Source organism: Coregonus lavaretus (assembly GCF_964263955.1).
Source record: "Coregonus lavaretus genome assembly, chromosome: 1".
Taxonomy (NCBI): Eukaryota; Metazoa; Chordata; class Actinopteri; order Salmoniformes; family Salmonidae; genus Coregonus; species Coregonus lavaretus.
This window is the reverse complement of record NC_139988.1, coordinates 13469140-13483234: the sequence shown is the minus strand read 5'-3', so window position 1 is coordinate 13483234 and position 14095 is coordinate 13469140. Positions and strand designations below refer to the sequence as shown.

Genomic DNA, 14095 nt, shown 5'->3' with positions numbered 1-14095 from the left:
GCATCATGTGATTTTAACCAATTATGTGTAGGCATAGCCTTCCCAATTGTCTACTAATTGGTGGACGATTTCATTGGAAACACTTACACTATATGGCCAAAAGTATGTGGACACCTGCTCGTCAAACATCTAATTAAAAAATCATGAGCATTAATATGGAGTTGTTCCTCCTTTATATTTACTTTTGAAATCTACAGTGCCTTTGGAAAGTATTCAGACCCCTTGACTTTTTCCACATTTTGTTATGTTACAGGAACTCTAGAGGTCTGTCAGAGTGACCATCGGGTTCTTGGTCACCTCCCTGTCCAAGGTCCTTCTCCCCCGATTGCTCAGTTTGTGTGGTGAATGATGGACGGAGTCAGGCGCAGGAGTAAAATAACCGGATGCAGATTTATTCCTTCCAGACATACAATGTGCCTACAACGGAAATCGAAACAGGTACAGGGGAAACAATGCTCCCTGACCAAACACAGTCTCAGAAAATACAATAAATGTAATGACACAGGGGAAAATCAACCCTGGCAAAATAAATGAGAGAGTATCCCAACCGAGCTACTCTCCTCCCACATAGAACAATCACTCACAAAGACAAGGGGGCAGAGGGAACACTTATACACAGACTAATTAGGGGATGAGCACCAGGTGTGTGTGATTGACAAGACAAGACAAGTGGAGTGATGAGAATGGGAGCGGCAGTAGCTAGTAAGCCGGTGACGACGAACGCCGAAACCTGCCCGAACAAGGAGGGGAGGTAGCCTCAGCGGAAGTCGTGACAGTTTGGCCGGGCGGCCAGCTCTAGGAAGAGTCTTGGTGGTTCCAGACTTCTTCAATTTAAGAATGATGGATGCCACTGTGTTCTTGGGGACCTTCAATGCTGCAGAAATAGTTTGGTACCCTTCCCCAGATCTGTGCCTCGACACAATCCTGTCTCAGCGCTCTACGGACAATTCCTTCGACCTCATGGCTTGGTTTTTGCTCTGACATGCACTGTCAACTGTGGGACCATATATAGACAAGTGTGTGCCTTTCCAAATCATGTCCAATCAATTGAATTTACAACAGGTGCACTTCAATCATGTTGTAGGAGCTAACATTTCTAAAAACCTGTTTTCGCTTTGTCATTATGGGGTATTGTGTGTAGATTGCTGAGGATTTCTATTTATTTAATCAATTTTAGAATAAGGCTGTAACGTAACAAAATGTGGGAAAGGTCAAGGGGTCTGAATACTTTCCTAAGGCACTGTAGGCCAATATATGAATTTAGAGCTCAAATCTCTGACAGCTGAACCGTGTATTTCCTTGTGGTCTCTCTGGGTCCTGCGTGTGTGTTGCCATAGCGTCCAGTTGTGACTGTAGTTGATTGATATCTGTCTCCGCCTGCCGTAGCTGTTCTCTGTGAGCCTCTCTCTCACACAATCCCCGGTCCAATTCCTCATGCCTACATTTGGGAACATCAACACGCTATCCAATAGACTACCATTAGTCTAGGACTACTGCTGATATGCTGCTAGTTGGTCTGTCCTTCTGTCCTTCTGTCTGTTGCACTTGTATAGTAGTAGTAGCATCTAGGACTCGCTTCTTATTGTAGACTTCTTCCTCTCTCCTCCTCTCTCCTCTCTTCCGCTCTCTTCTCTCTTCCTCTCTCCTCCTCTCTTCTCTCCCCTCCTCTCTTCCTCTCTCCTCCTCTCTTCCTCTCTTCTTCTCTCCTCCTCTCTTCTTCTCTCCTCCTCTCTCTCCTCTCTCTTCTCTCCTCCTCTCTCTTCCTCTCTCTTCCTCTCTCCTCCTCTCTCATCCTCTCTCATCCTCTCTCCTCCTCTCTCCTCCTATCTCCTCCTCTCGCCTGTCTCCTCCTTTCTCCTACTCTCGCCTCTCCTCTTTCTCCTCTCTTCTCTTCTCCTCTCTCTTCCTCTCTCCTCCTCTCTTCCTCTCTTCTTCACTCATCCTCTTTCTCCTCTCTTCCGCTCTCTTCTCTCTTCCTCTCCTCCTCTCTCCTCTCGCCTGTCTCCTCCTCTCTTCTCCTTTCTCCTACTCTCGCCTCTCTCCTCTCTCTTCTCCTCTCTTCCTCTCTCTTCCTCTCTCTTCCTCTCTCTTCCTCTCTCTTCCTCTCTCCTCCTCTCTCCTCCTATCGGCTCCTCTCGCCTCTCTCTTCCTCTCTCCTCTTTCTCCTCTCTGTTCTCTTCTCCTCTCTCCTCCTCTCTTCCTCTCTATTCTTCTCTCCTCCTCTCTCTTACTCTCTCCTCCCCTCTTTTCTCTCTTCTTCACTCATCCTCTCTCTCCTCTCTTCCGCTCTTTTTCTCTTCCTCTCTCCTCCTCTTATCCTCTTTTCTCTCTCATCCTCTCTCCTCATCTCTCCTCTCTTCCTATCTCCTCTCTCTTCTCTCCTCCTCTATACTCTCTGCTCTCTCCTCCTCTCTCATCCACTCTCTCCTCTCTCATCCACTCTCTTCTCTCCTCCAATATACTCTCTCCTCTCTCCTCCTCTATACTCTCTCCTCCACTCTCATCCACTCTCTCCTCCTCTCTATTCTCTCCTCCTCTATACTCTATCCTCTCTCCTCCTCTCTACTTCTCTCTCTTCTCTCCTCCACTCTCATCAACTCTCCTCTCTCCTCCTCTCTCTTCTCTCCTCCTCTATTCTCTCTCCTCCTCTCTCATCAACTCTCTCCTCTCTCCTCCTCTCTCTTCTCTCCTCCTCTATACTCTCTCCTCCTCTCTTCTCTCTTCCTCTCTCCTCCTCTCTACTCCTCTCTTCTCTCCTCCTCTCTCTTCTCTCCTCCTCTATACTCTCTCTTCTCTCCTCCTCTATACTCTCTCCTCTCTCCTCCTCTCTACTCCTCTCTCTTCTCTTCTCCTCTCTCTTCTCTCCTCCTCTCTCATCCACTCTCTCATCTCTCCTCCTCTCTCTTCTCTCCTCCTCTATCCTCTCTCATCCACTCTCATCTCTCCTCCTCCTCTATCCTCTCTCCTCCTCTCTCCCCCTCTCGCATCCACTCTCTCCTCTTCCTCTCTTTTCCTCTCCCATCCTCTCTCCTCATCTCTCCTCTCTCCTCCTCTCTCTTCTTCTCTCCTCCTCTCTCTTCCTCTCTTTTCTCTCATCCTCCCTCCTCTCTCCTCCTCTATCCTCTCTCCTCCTCTCTCATCCACTCTCTCCTCTCTCCTCCTCTATACTATCTCCTCTCTCCTCCTCTCCTCTTCTCTCCTTCTCTCTTCCTCTCTTTTTTCTCTCCTCTCTCCTCCTCTTTCCTCTCTCCTCCTCTCTCATCCACTCTCTCCTCTCTTCCTCTCTCTTCCTCTCTTTTTTCTCGCTCTCTTGTCTCCTCCTCTCTCCTCCTCTCTCATCCTCTTAACTCCTCTCTCATCCTCTCTCCTCATCTCTCCTCTCTTACTCTCTCCTCTCTCCTCCTCTTTACTCCTCTATCTTCTCTCCTCTCTCCTCCTCTCTCCTCCTCTCTTCTTCTCTCCTCCTCTCTTTTCTCTCCTCCTCTCTCTTCCTCTCTTTTTTCTCGCTTCCTCTCTCTTGTCTCATCCTCTCTCATCCTCTCTCTTCCTCTCTCTTCTCTCTCCTCTATCCTCTCTCTCCTCTTTACTCCTCTTTCGTCTCTCCTCTATTCTCTCTCCTCTCTCCTCCTCTCTCTTCTCTCCTCCTCTCTCTTCCTCTCTTTTTTCTCTCCTCCTCTCTCATCCTCTCTCTTCCTCTCTCCTCCTCTCTCATCCACTCTCTCCTCTCTTCTTCTCTCCTCTCTTCCTCCTCTCTCCTCCTCTCACCTCTCTCCTCCTATCTCTTCTCTCCTCCTCACATCTCTCTATTCCTCACTCCTCTCTCCTATCTCTTCTCTCCTCCTTTCTCTTCCTCTCTCCTCCTCTCGCCTTTCTCCTACCTCCTCCTCTTCTCTCCTCCTCTCTCTCCTCCTCTCGCCTCCTCTCTTCCTCTCTCTTCCTCTCTTCCTTTCTCCTCCTCTCTCATCCACTCTCTCCTCTCTTCTTCTCTCCTCTCTCCTCCTCCTCTCTCCTCCTCTCACCACTCTTCCTCTCTCCAATATCTCTTCTCTCCTCCTTTCTCTTCCTCTCTCCTCCTCTCGCCTGTCTCCTCCTTTCTCCTACTCTCTCCTCCTCTCTCTGCTCCTTTCACCTCCTCTCGCCTCCTCTCTTCCTCTCTCTTCTTCTCTCCTCTCTCCTCCTCCTCTCACCACTCTTCCTCTCTCCATAATCTCTTCTCTCCTCCTTTCTCTTCCTCTCTCCTCCTCTCGCCTTTCTCCTACTCTCTCCTCCTCTCTCTTCCTCTCGCCTCCTCTCGCCTCCTCTCTCTTCCTCTCTCTTCCTCTCGCCTCCTCTCTCTTCCTCTCGCCTCCTTTCTCCTACTCTCGCCTCTCTCCACTTTCTCCTCTCTCTTCTCTTCTCCTCCCTCCTCTCTTCCTCTCTATTCTTATCCTCCTCTCTCTTCCCCTCTCCTCATCTCTCCTCCTCTCTCTTCCTCTCTCTTCCTCTCTTTTTTCTCGCCTCCTCTCTCTTCCTCTCGCCTCCTCTCTCTTCCTCTCTCCTCCTTTCTCCTACTCTCGCCTCTCTCCACTTTCTCCTCTCTCTTCTCTTCTCCTCTCTCCTCTCTTCCTCTCTATTCTTATCCTCCTCTCTCTTCCTCTCTCCTCATCTCTTCCTCTCTCCTCCTCTCTTCCTCTCTTCTTCTCTCCACTCTCCTCCTCCTCTCTCCTCCTCTCACCTCTCTCCTCCTATCTCTTCTCTCCTCCTTTCTCTTCCTCTCTCCTCCTCTTGCCTCTCTCCTCCTTGCTCCTACCTCCTCCTCTCTCTCAGCCTCCTCTCGCCTCCTCTCTTCCTCTCTCTTCTTCTCTCCTCTCTCATCCACTCTCTCCTCTCTTCTTCTCTCCTCTCTTCCTCTCTCTTCTTCTCTCCTCTCTCATCCACTCTCTCCTCTCTTCTTCTCTCCTCTCTCCTCCTCCTCTCTCCTCCTCTCACCACTCTTCCTCTCTCCAATATCTCTTCTCTCCTCCTTTCTCTTCCTCTCTCCTCCTCTCGCCTGTCTCCTCCTCTCTCTCCTCCTTTCGCCTCCTTTCGCCTCCTCTCTTCCTCTCTCTTCCTCTCTTTCATCCTCTCTTTTCTCTCCTCCTCTCTCATCCTCTCTCAGTGGTGCTCGTCGCCAGCCCGGCCCGGCCTGTTCCTGCCCCTCGCACCAAGCCAGTGGTGCGCGTCGCCAGCCCGGTCCGGCCTGTTCCTGTCCCTCGCACCAAGCCAGTGGTGCGCGTCGCCAGCCCGGTCCGGCTGTTCCTGCTCTTCGCACCAAGCCGTGGTGCGTGTGTCCAGTCCGGCACGGCCCGTGCCTGTTCCACCGGTGCCTGGTTCGGCACCGGTCAGCTGCTTTACTCCAGAGCCAGAGCAATCCGCTCCACCGGTGCCTGATCCAGCTCCGGTCAGCGGCTCCACTCCGGAGCCAGAGCAGACCGCTCCACCGGGGTCTAGTCCAGCTCCGGTCAGCGGCTCCATTCCAGACCCGGACGTCAGCCCCTCTCCAGGTTCGGGGTCTCCCACACCAGGGTCCAGACAGGGCTTGGTACTTCGTGGGAGGAAGGAGAGGGGAAGCAGCGTGCCGAGGTCCAGACCAGACCAGGGGCGCAACAGGGAGGCGGAGAGTTAGTGGTCGTCATGCCCTGAGCCGGATCCGCCTCCGAGGCGGAATGCACACCCGGCCCCTACCCTGTTATGTTTATTTGCGCGGTCGGAGTCCGCACCTTTGGGGGGGGGTACTGTCACGCCCTGACTCAGGGGACTCGTATAGGTTGAGTCAGGGTGTGTATGTTCTATGTTGGTGTATATCTATGTTGATATTCTAGTATGTGTATTTCTATGTTGGCCGGTGTGGTTCCCAATCAGAGGCAGCTGTCGCTCATTGTCTCTGATTGGGGACCATACTTAGGCAGCCTATTGGCACTTGTGGGTTGTGGGATCTTGTTCCAGTTAAGGTATGTTGTGTTGTGCTGCCTTGGACTTCACGTTTCGTTTCGTTTTGTTTGTTGTTTTGTCGTTGTGTTTAATATTTAATAAACATGTACGCATATCACGCTGCGCCTTGGTCCTTCTCGTTCATGAACGAACGTGACAGGGATGTGTGATGTGAGTGAAAAACCAGAAACAGGTGGTACAATGCAGAGGAATGTCCACTGATTGGTCCACCTCAGCAATCAGCAGACGAACGGATGTCGGACAGGTGGGACACCCCAACGACCACCAATCAGGAACACAAAGGACACCTGTGATTAGGGCAGAAGGAGAGGAAAAACACATACAGGATACCTGTATCCGTAACACTCTACCTCTCGCCTGTCTCCTCCTCTCGCATCTCTCTCCTCCTCTCTCCTCTCTTCCTCTCTTCTCTTCTTCTTTCATCCTCTCTCTCCTATTTCTTCCTCTCTTTCCTCTCTCTTTTCTCCTCCTCTCCTCTTCTCTACTCCTTTCTCATCTCTCCTCATCTCTTCCTCTCTCTTCCTCTTCTCCTTTCTCTTCTCTCCTTCTCTCCTCCTCTCTCCTCCTCTCTCATATTCTCTCCTCCTCTCTCCACTCTCCTCCTCTCTCTTGTCTCATCCTCTTTCCTCCTCTCTCCTCTCACCTCCTCGCTCATCCTCTATCCTCTCTCATCCTCTCTCCTCCTCTCTCTTCTTTCCTCCTCTCTCTTCCTCTCTCTTCCCGCCTCCTCTCTCTTCTCTCCTCCTTTCTTCTCTCTTGTCTCCTCCTCTTTTCTCCTCTCTCTTCCTCTCTCTTCCTCTCTTCCTCTCTCCTCCTCTTCTCGCCTCTCTTCCTCTTGCCTGTCTCCTCCTCTTTACTCCTCTCTCTTCCTCTTTCTTCCTCTCTCTTCCTCTCTTCCTCTCTCCTCCTCTTCTCTTCTCGCCTCTCTTCCTCTTGCTTGTCTCCTCCTCCTCTCTCTTCCTCTTTCCTCCTCTCTTCCTCTCTCCTCCTCTTTCTTCCTTTCTCTTCTCTCTTCCTCTCTCTCCTATCACCTCATCTCTTCTTCTCTCTCCCTCTCTCTTCTCTCCTCCTCTCTCCTTCTCGCTCTTTTCTCCTTCTCTCTCTTCTTTCCTTTTCTCTTCTTCTCTCTAGCCCCTCTTTTTCTCTCCTCCTCTCTATTTTCTCCTCCTCTCTCTTCTTTCCTCTTCGCTCCTCTTCTCCTCTTCTTTCCTTCTCTCTCTTGCTCTGCATAGCTTTTAGTTTGTCCTCTAGCTCCTTTGAAATGACAATCACATCTTATCTAAAACATGGGAAATAAGGTTGGCATGAATAATTTTAAGTGCGTCCTTGATGGTGGTGATGAGATTTATCTCCCAGTGTCTGTGCTGTAGCTGTGGGTGCTGATAGAGATCCTCTGAGGCCTTCAGGGCCACAGCCTGGGCCTATGATTGGACCTCTGTCTCCTTAGAGAGCAGCTTCACCTGGGGAGAGGGACACACACACACACACACACACGTGTGTGCTCATCAGGGATCAGCACGTATCATCCCATCTTACTCAGCAGTTTTACCTGGGACTGTTTACACACACACACACACACACACACACACACCGGCTCCTTACCCTGAGTTCGTGAGACAGGACCACGGCTCTCAAATCAAATCAAATCAAATCACATTTTATTTGTCACATGCGCCGAATACAACAGGTGTAGACCGTGAAATGCTTACTTACAAGCCCTTAACCAACAATGCAGTTCAAGGAATAGAGTTAAGAAAATATTTACTAAATAAACTAAAGTAAAAAAATGACACAAAGTTACACAATAAATAATAATAATAATGAGGCTATATACAGGTGGTACCGGTACCGAGTCAATGTGCGGGGGTACAGGTTAGTCAAGGTCATTTGTACATGTAGGTAGGGGTAAAGTGACTATGCATAGATAATATACAGCGAGAGGCAGCAGTGTTAAAACAAAGGGTGGAGGTGGTGGGTGTCAATGTAAATAGTCCGGGTGGCCGTTTGATTAATTGTTCAGCAGTATTTAAAGATCCATCCTCAGGTTGAACTCATGCTTTCTCTGCCCCATTTCATTATCAAAGTCTGTCATCATCTCTTGAACATGTGATGGATAGAGAGAAAATACATGGAGATTAATGTATAAAGAATTCCTCAATTCATCTGGATGTGTCATCAACAGAATCTGGAAAAGGGCACACTGATTTGGGAGTAGTCCTATTTACATAGAGGATGATTAATTCTTGATGAAGTTTCCGACAGCCCATACAGACCTCCACAGAAGGTATATTTCTAGCGGACCTATTCCAGACGCCATATCCAGAGCCACCACTAGCAGACAAGCTAGCCTCACCCAGCCTCATTCATCACAGCAGGTGTTAACACCTTCTCTCCTTACCTCACAGGGCAGGGGGGGATAATCACACAAACATTCACGCGCGCGCGCGCACACACACACACACACACACACACACACACACACACACACACACACACACACACACACACACACACACACAGTCAGACAAATACACACATACACTGCAGCTCAAAAAGGGATATTTTCTCTAGAGATTGAATGACACAGCAAAGAGCCAGGACAACAGCCAGCAGCAAGACACACTGCATGCCACAGAGTTTAGACTGAAATACCACACCCACACATACACTCGCACATACACACAGAAACACACAGAGGCTTGGCAGGCAGGTGGTCTAATGGTGATTGACTGATTTAATCAAGGTAGATTAACTGCTCTTTTGTGTAGGCTGTGGATGTAAAGGTCTCTCCCATCTGGATGTGGTTTCCACAGGAAAAGGTGAAAACATGATGACAGTCTTATGTTAAAACTAGAGAGTGGCCTACCGCTGCACCTTCCCACTTCCCTTGTCAAGTGTGTGTGTGTGTGTGTGTGTGTGTGTGTGTGTGTGTACAGTACCAGTCAAAAGTTTGGACACACCTACTCATTCAAGGGTTTTTCTTTATTTTTTTTACTATTTTCTACATTGTAGAGAGTGATGGAGTGCTGCATCAGATGACCTGGTCTACACAATCCCCCGACCTCAACCCAATTGAGATGATTTGGGATGAGTCGGATGGCAGAGTGAAGGAAAAGCAGCCAACAAGTGCTCAGCATATGTGGGAACTCCTTCCAGGTGAAGCTGGTTGAGAGAATGCCAAGAGTGTGCAAAGCTGTCATCAAGGCAAAGGGTGGCTATTTGAAGAATCTCAATTATAAAATATATTTTGATTTGCTTAACAGTTTTTTTGTTACTACATGATTCCATATGTGTTATTTCATAGTTTTGATATCTTCACTATTATTCTACAATGTAAAAAAATTAAATAATAAAGATAAACCCTTGAATGAGTAGGTGTGTCCAAACTTTTGACTGGTAGTGTATGTGTACCTGGTTCTGTAGAGCCAGCTCTCCCTCCTCCTCCTGGACCCTATGTTGGCGATCTCGTTTCATCCTTTCGTACTCCTCTGTCTGCTTCTGAATGTCACCAGCCTGAGTGCTGAGTCACAGAAAGAGGACACACACACAGTCACTCACCAGAGGTCGAAACCCTCATGACACTGGCAAATACACATGCACACTGGATGCAAAAGCCATCATGACATCAGGAAATAAACTTACACGGTCACTGAAACCACCATGACATCAGGAAATACACTTACACCGGTCACTGAAACCACCATGACATCAGGAAATACACTTACACCGGTCACTGAAACCACCATGACATCAGGAAATACACTTACACCGGTCACTGAAACCACCATGACATCAGGAAATACACTTACACCGGTCACTGAAACCACCATGACATTAGATGACCTCTCAAAGTTGAGAACACGGAGGAACCATGGAGGGGGCTTTCACATATTTCAGGCAAAGCGAAGTGTTGGACAGTTCAAACTTCAAGTAACTTACCGTGCCTTCGGAAAGTATTCAGACCACTTGACTTTTTCCACATTTTGTTAGGTTACAGCGTTATTCAAAAATTTATTAAATAGTCCCCCCCCCCCCCCCCCTCATCAATCTACACACAACACCCCATAATCACAAAGCAAAAACAGTTTTTTTGCTAATTTATTATAAATTAAAAACTTAAATATGACATTTACATGAGTATTCAGACCCTTTACTCAGTACTTTGTTGAAGCACCTTTGGCAGCGATTACAGCCTTGAATCTTCTTGGGTATGACGCTACAAGCTTGACACACCTGTATTTGGGGAGTTTCTCCCATTCTTCTCTGCAGATCCTCTCAAGCTCTGTCAGGTTGTTTGGGGAGCATTGCTGCACAGCTATTTCCAGATCTCTTCAGAGATGTTCGATCGGGTTCAATTCCGGGCTCTGGCTGGGCCACTCAAGGACATTCAGAGACTTGTCCCAAAGCCACTACTGCATTGTCTTGGCTGTGTGCTTAGGGTTGTTGTCCTGTTGGAAGGTGAACCTTCACCCTAGTCTGAGGTCCTGAGCACTCTGGAGCAGGTTTTCATCAAGGATCTCTCTGTACTTTGCTCCGTTCATCTTTGCCTCGATGCTGACTAGTCTCCCAGTCCCTGCCTCTGAAAAACATCCCCACAGCATGATGCTGCCCCCACTGTGCTTTACCGTAGGGATGGTGCCAGGTTTCCTCCAAATGTGATGCTTGGCATTCAGTCCAAAGAGTTCAATCTTGGTTTCATCAGACCAGAGAATCTTGTTTCTCATGGTCTGAGAGTCCTTTAGGTGCCTATTGGCAAAATCCAAGCAGGCTGTCGTGTCTTTTACTGAGGAGTGGCTTCCGGAGTGGCCACTCCACCATAAAGGCCTGATTGGTGGAGTACTGCAGAGTTGGTTGTCCTTCTGGAAGGTTCTCCCATCTCCACAGAGGAACTCTGGAGCTCTGTCACCTCCCTGACCATTGCCCTTCTCCCCCGATTGCTCATTTTGGCCGGGCGGCCAGCTCTAGGAAGAGTCTTGGTGGTTCCAAACTTCTTCCATTTAAGAATGATGGAGGCCACTGTGTTCTTGGGGACCTTCAATGTTGCAGAAATAGTTTGGTACCCTTCCCCAGATCTGTGCCTCGACACAATCCTGTCTCGGAGCTCAGCGGACAATTCCTTCGACCTCATGGCTTGGTTTTTGCTCTGACATGCACTGTGGGACATTTACATTTTAGTAGACGCTCTTATCCAGAGCAATTAGGGTTAAGTGCCTTGCTCAAGGGCACATCGACAGATTTTTCACAGAGTCGGCTTGGGGATTAGAACCAGCAACCTTTCGGTTACTGGCACAACGCTCTTAACCACTAAGCTACCTGGGACCTTATATAGACAGGTGTGTGCCTTTCCAAATGATGTCCAATCAATTGAATTTACCATCTCAAGGATGATCAATGGAAACAGGATGCACCTGAGCTCGATTTTGAGTCTCATAGCAAACGGTCTGAATACTTATGTAAAATATATATATATATTTTTTTTATACATTTGCAAAAAGTCTAAAAACCTGTTTTCGCTTTGTCATTGTGGGGTTTTGTGTGTAGATTGCTGAGGAATATTTTTTATTTAATCAATTTTAGAATAAGGCTGTAACGTCACAAAATGTGGAAAAAAGGGGTCTGAATGCTTTCCGAATGCACTGTAAACCGTGTATGCGGCAGAGCCACATAGTGAAATAACAGTTAGAAGCCTAATAATTATCTTTGAATGATAAATGATCTACTAAGGTAGAGCCTACAGTATAAACTGTTCTCTAAATGCCATATAAATATGTATGTGAGATCACTACTGGGTCGTCCTGTCTAAATATAGCCCACACAGATGGGTCTGGTGAGTCATAGTGGGGCTAAATGTGGGGCTGGGGCATCATGTCATGTGCACAACAATCGTCAGCCATAATAGATATCTTTCTTTGAGACCAGAGGCCGGCATTCTTCTCTCAGCATGTTCATTAGGCTGTCCCCCTCTATCTACAGTCAGTCAGTGGCTCATTACTGGAAAACAGTAAGGGAAAAGAAGCCCCTGGAGAGCTTTGTTGGTGTGAGTATTTTGAATTGGAATGAGATTGCACTGTATTAGACACCAAAGTCCTGAAATAAAAACCATACGATTTAACGATTAATTGTCAAATTGCTCAGTTCAGATCCTGAGACAAAGAGCCAGAAGTAAGGACCTCTCTCTCTTAGATTGGGGCTACATGGAGCTTCAGCCACATCGCTTGTTACACCCATCCAGTCCTTTGGCTTTCATACCTGGGGCTTCTTCAGGAAATGGCTAAGGGGTGGCTAGTTAGACTCATTTAGGATGGGACAAGTTTAGGGCAACCATCCCACCTGTACCCCGCTCCCCTGCCCTTAACCCCACCCAACTCTGGAGCCTCTCTAGCTGGAGCCTGTGTTCTGCAGGCTATGTCTCACCTCCTCCTCCTCCCCTCTCTCTCCCTCGCCCCTCTCTCCCTCTCCTCCTGCAGCTTGGCTATCTGGATGCTGACTCAACTCCTCCTGCCTTCAATAAATAAAAGTCACATCTTTAAGCTAGAATTGTCCTCTCAGTGACGATAGTTAATGTTTTCCAAGGAGTCATGGGATACATAACAAATAATACAACATTACTCTCTCTCTCACACACACACAAACACAGAGAGAGAGAGAGAGAGAGAGAGAGAGAGAGAGAGAGAGAGAGAGAGAGAGAGAGAGAGAGAGAGAGAGAGAGAGAGAGAGAGAGAGAGAGAGAGAGAGAGAGAGAGAGAGAGAGAGAGAGAGAGAGAGAGAGAGAGAGAGAGAGAGAGAGAGAGAGAGAGAGATCAGATACACATGACAGCTGCCAGCAGAAGTTGCTAGCTAGCTCGTAGCTGACGTTAGCTACATTAGGAGGGCTAAGCTAGCAGTTGGTTGGCTAACGCTACATCGACAGCATACAACTAATATAGCTCCTAGCCTACATGATGCAAAATAAAGACATATTTAGCTATAAATGTATCACCGTTTGCATTCAACGCTTTGTTTGCAAGCTAACTTGATAGCATGTTTCTATGGAAACCCCGGCGTTGTCCGTCTGTGTAATTCTTCCGTGTAAAAAATTGGTTTGTGAAAAACAAAAAGTAAAGTACCGCCCATAATGACAAAAAAAACCTGTTTCTAATAACAAATTATAATATACAAACTTCTTAAGGTCTTTAATGGGTGGAGACAACTTCATCAAATAGCTGCTATGGCCCTCTTTTATGCAGGCACATGAGACAACATGATGTTGATTGCTTTGTAAAGTAATTTATTCTTATGAAAAATGAATGTAAAGCGTTCACCATGCTGATAGAGATAGAGCTAGAGACTGGTTGCTCATTGACAGCCAGCCACAGAAGTTACGTGCTGCGGCCATGCAGAGAGACAAAGGAAGCTAATGACAGAGGACAACAATACACTCGTCTGGAACTTACCTTACTCACCTGATTTACTCTACCTGCCTGTGGTCACATGAGTCATCATGACTATCATCAGCTACCTGCTTATCCCCCCACCCCTCTCTCTCTCTTTCCCTCTTTCTATCTTTCTCTCTTGCTCAGCTACTGTATACAGAATTAATAACTTAGTCCGTGGGCGAGCGGAAAAATTTGTCCACTTTGGGGTGGCAAAGCTTTGATGGTATTAAATTGTTCACCACAAGCCCCTGATCAAATTGATTTATCATACCCTCTCTAAAAAAATTAGCTTTCTATGTTTTTCACACCTTTAGATATCTTGTTGTATGGGAGTCTATGCAATAGAATTTTCGCAGGCTGAAGAATGTTGAGACAAGTTGGAATGTTCAGATGCTCATTGAAAATTTCTGTATCAAACAACAATTTAACATTCTATTGGTTGGAAATAATCTAAAAAGAACATGGGATTTGGTTAATATTTGCCATCAGAGCTAATGATTTACCTAGACTGACTGATCATTGAAACAACAGTGTTACAAATAGCAGAACTACATATTTGTTTTAGGGAGATTGTTCATACTGGGAAATGATACTAGTCCTGGGAAATGATACTAGTCCAAGAGATCTAAATCTGGTAGCGTATTAGTTTTATAGTTGCCACCTGTAATAGTCTGCCGTGTGGTGCCAGGATAACAACCTCTCCCTCAACG

At 47.3% G+C, this 14095-nt stretch overlaps 1 pseudogene across 1 annotated transcript in view; it reads right to left on the bottom strand.

Moving 5' to 3' along the window:
• The window catches only part of LOC311121447, a 40455-nt pseudogene extending 30823 nt beyond the window's left edge, over window positions 1-9632 (bottom strand). Inside the window, exons 1-5 of the transcript in view lie at window positions 9613-9632; window positions 9382-9490; window positions 8594-8613; window positions 7573-7600; window positions 7404-7430 (exon numbers count right to left, since the gene is read on the bottom strand). The product of the transcript in view is annotated as an uncharacterized misc_RNA (transcript). The remainder of the gene's footprint in view (window positions 1-7403; window positions 7431-7572; window positions 7601-8593; window positions 8614-9381; window positions 9491-9612) is intronic.
• Between the last annotated feature and the right edge of the window lie 4463 nt (window positions 9633-14095).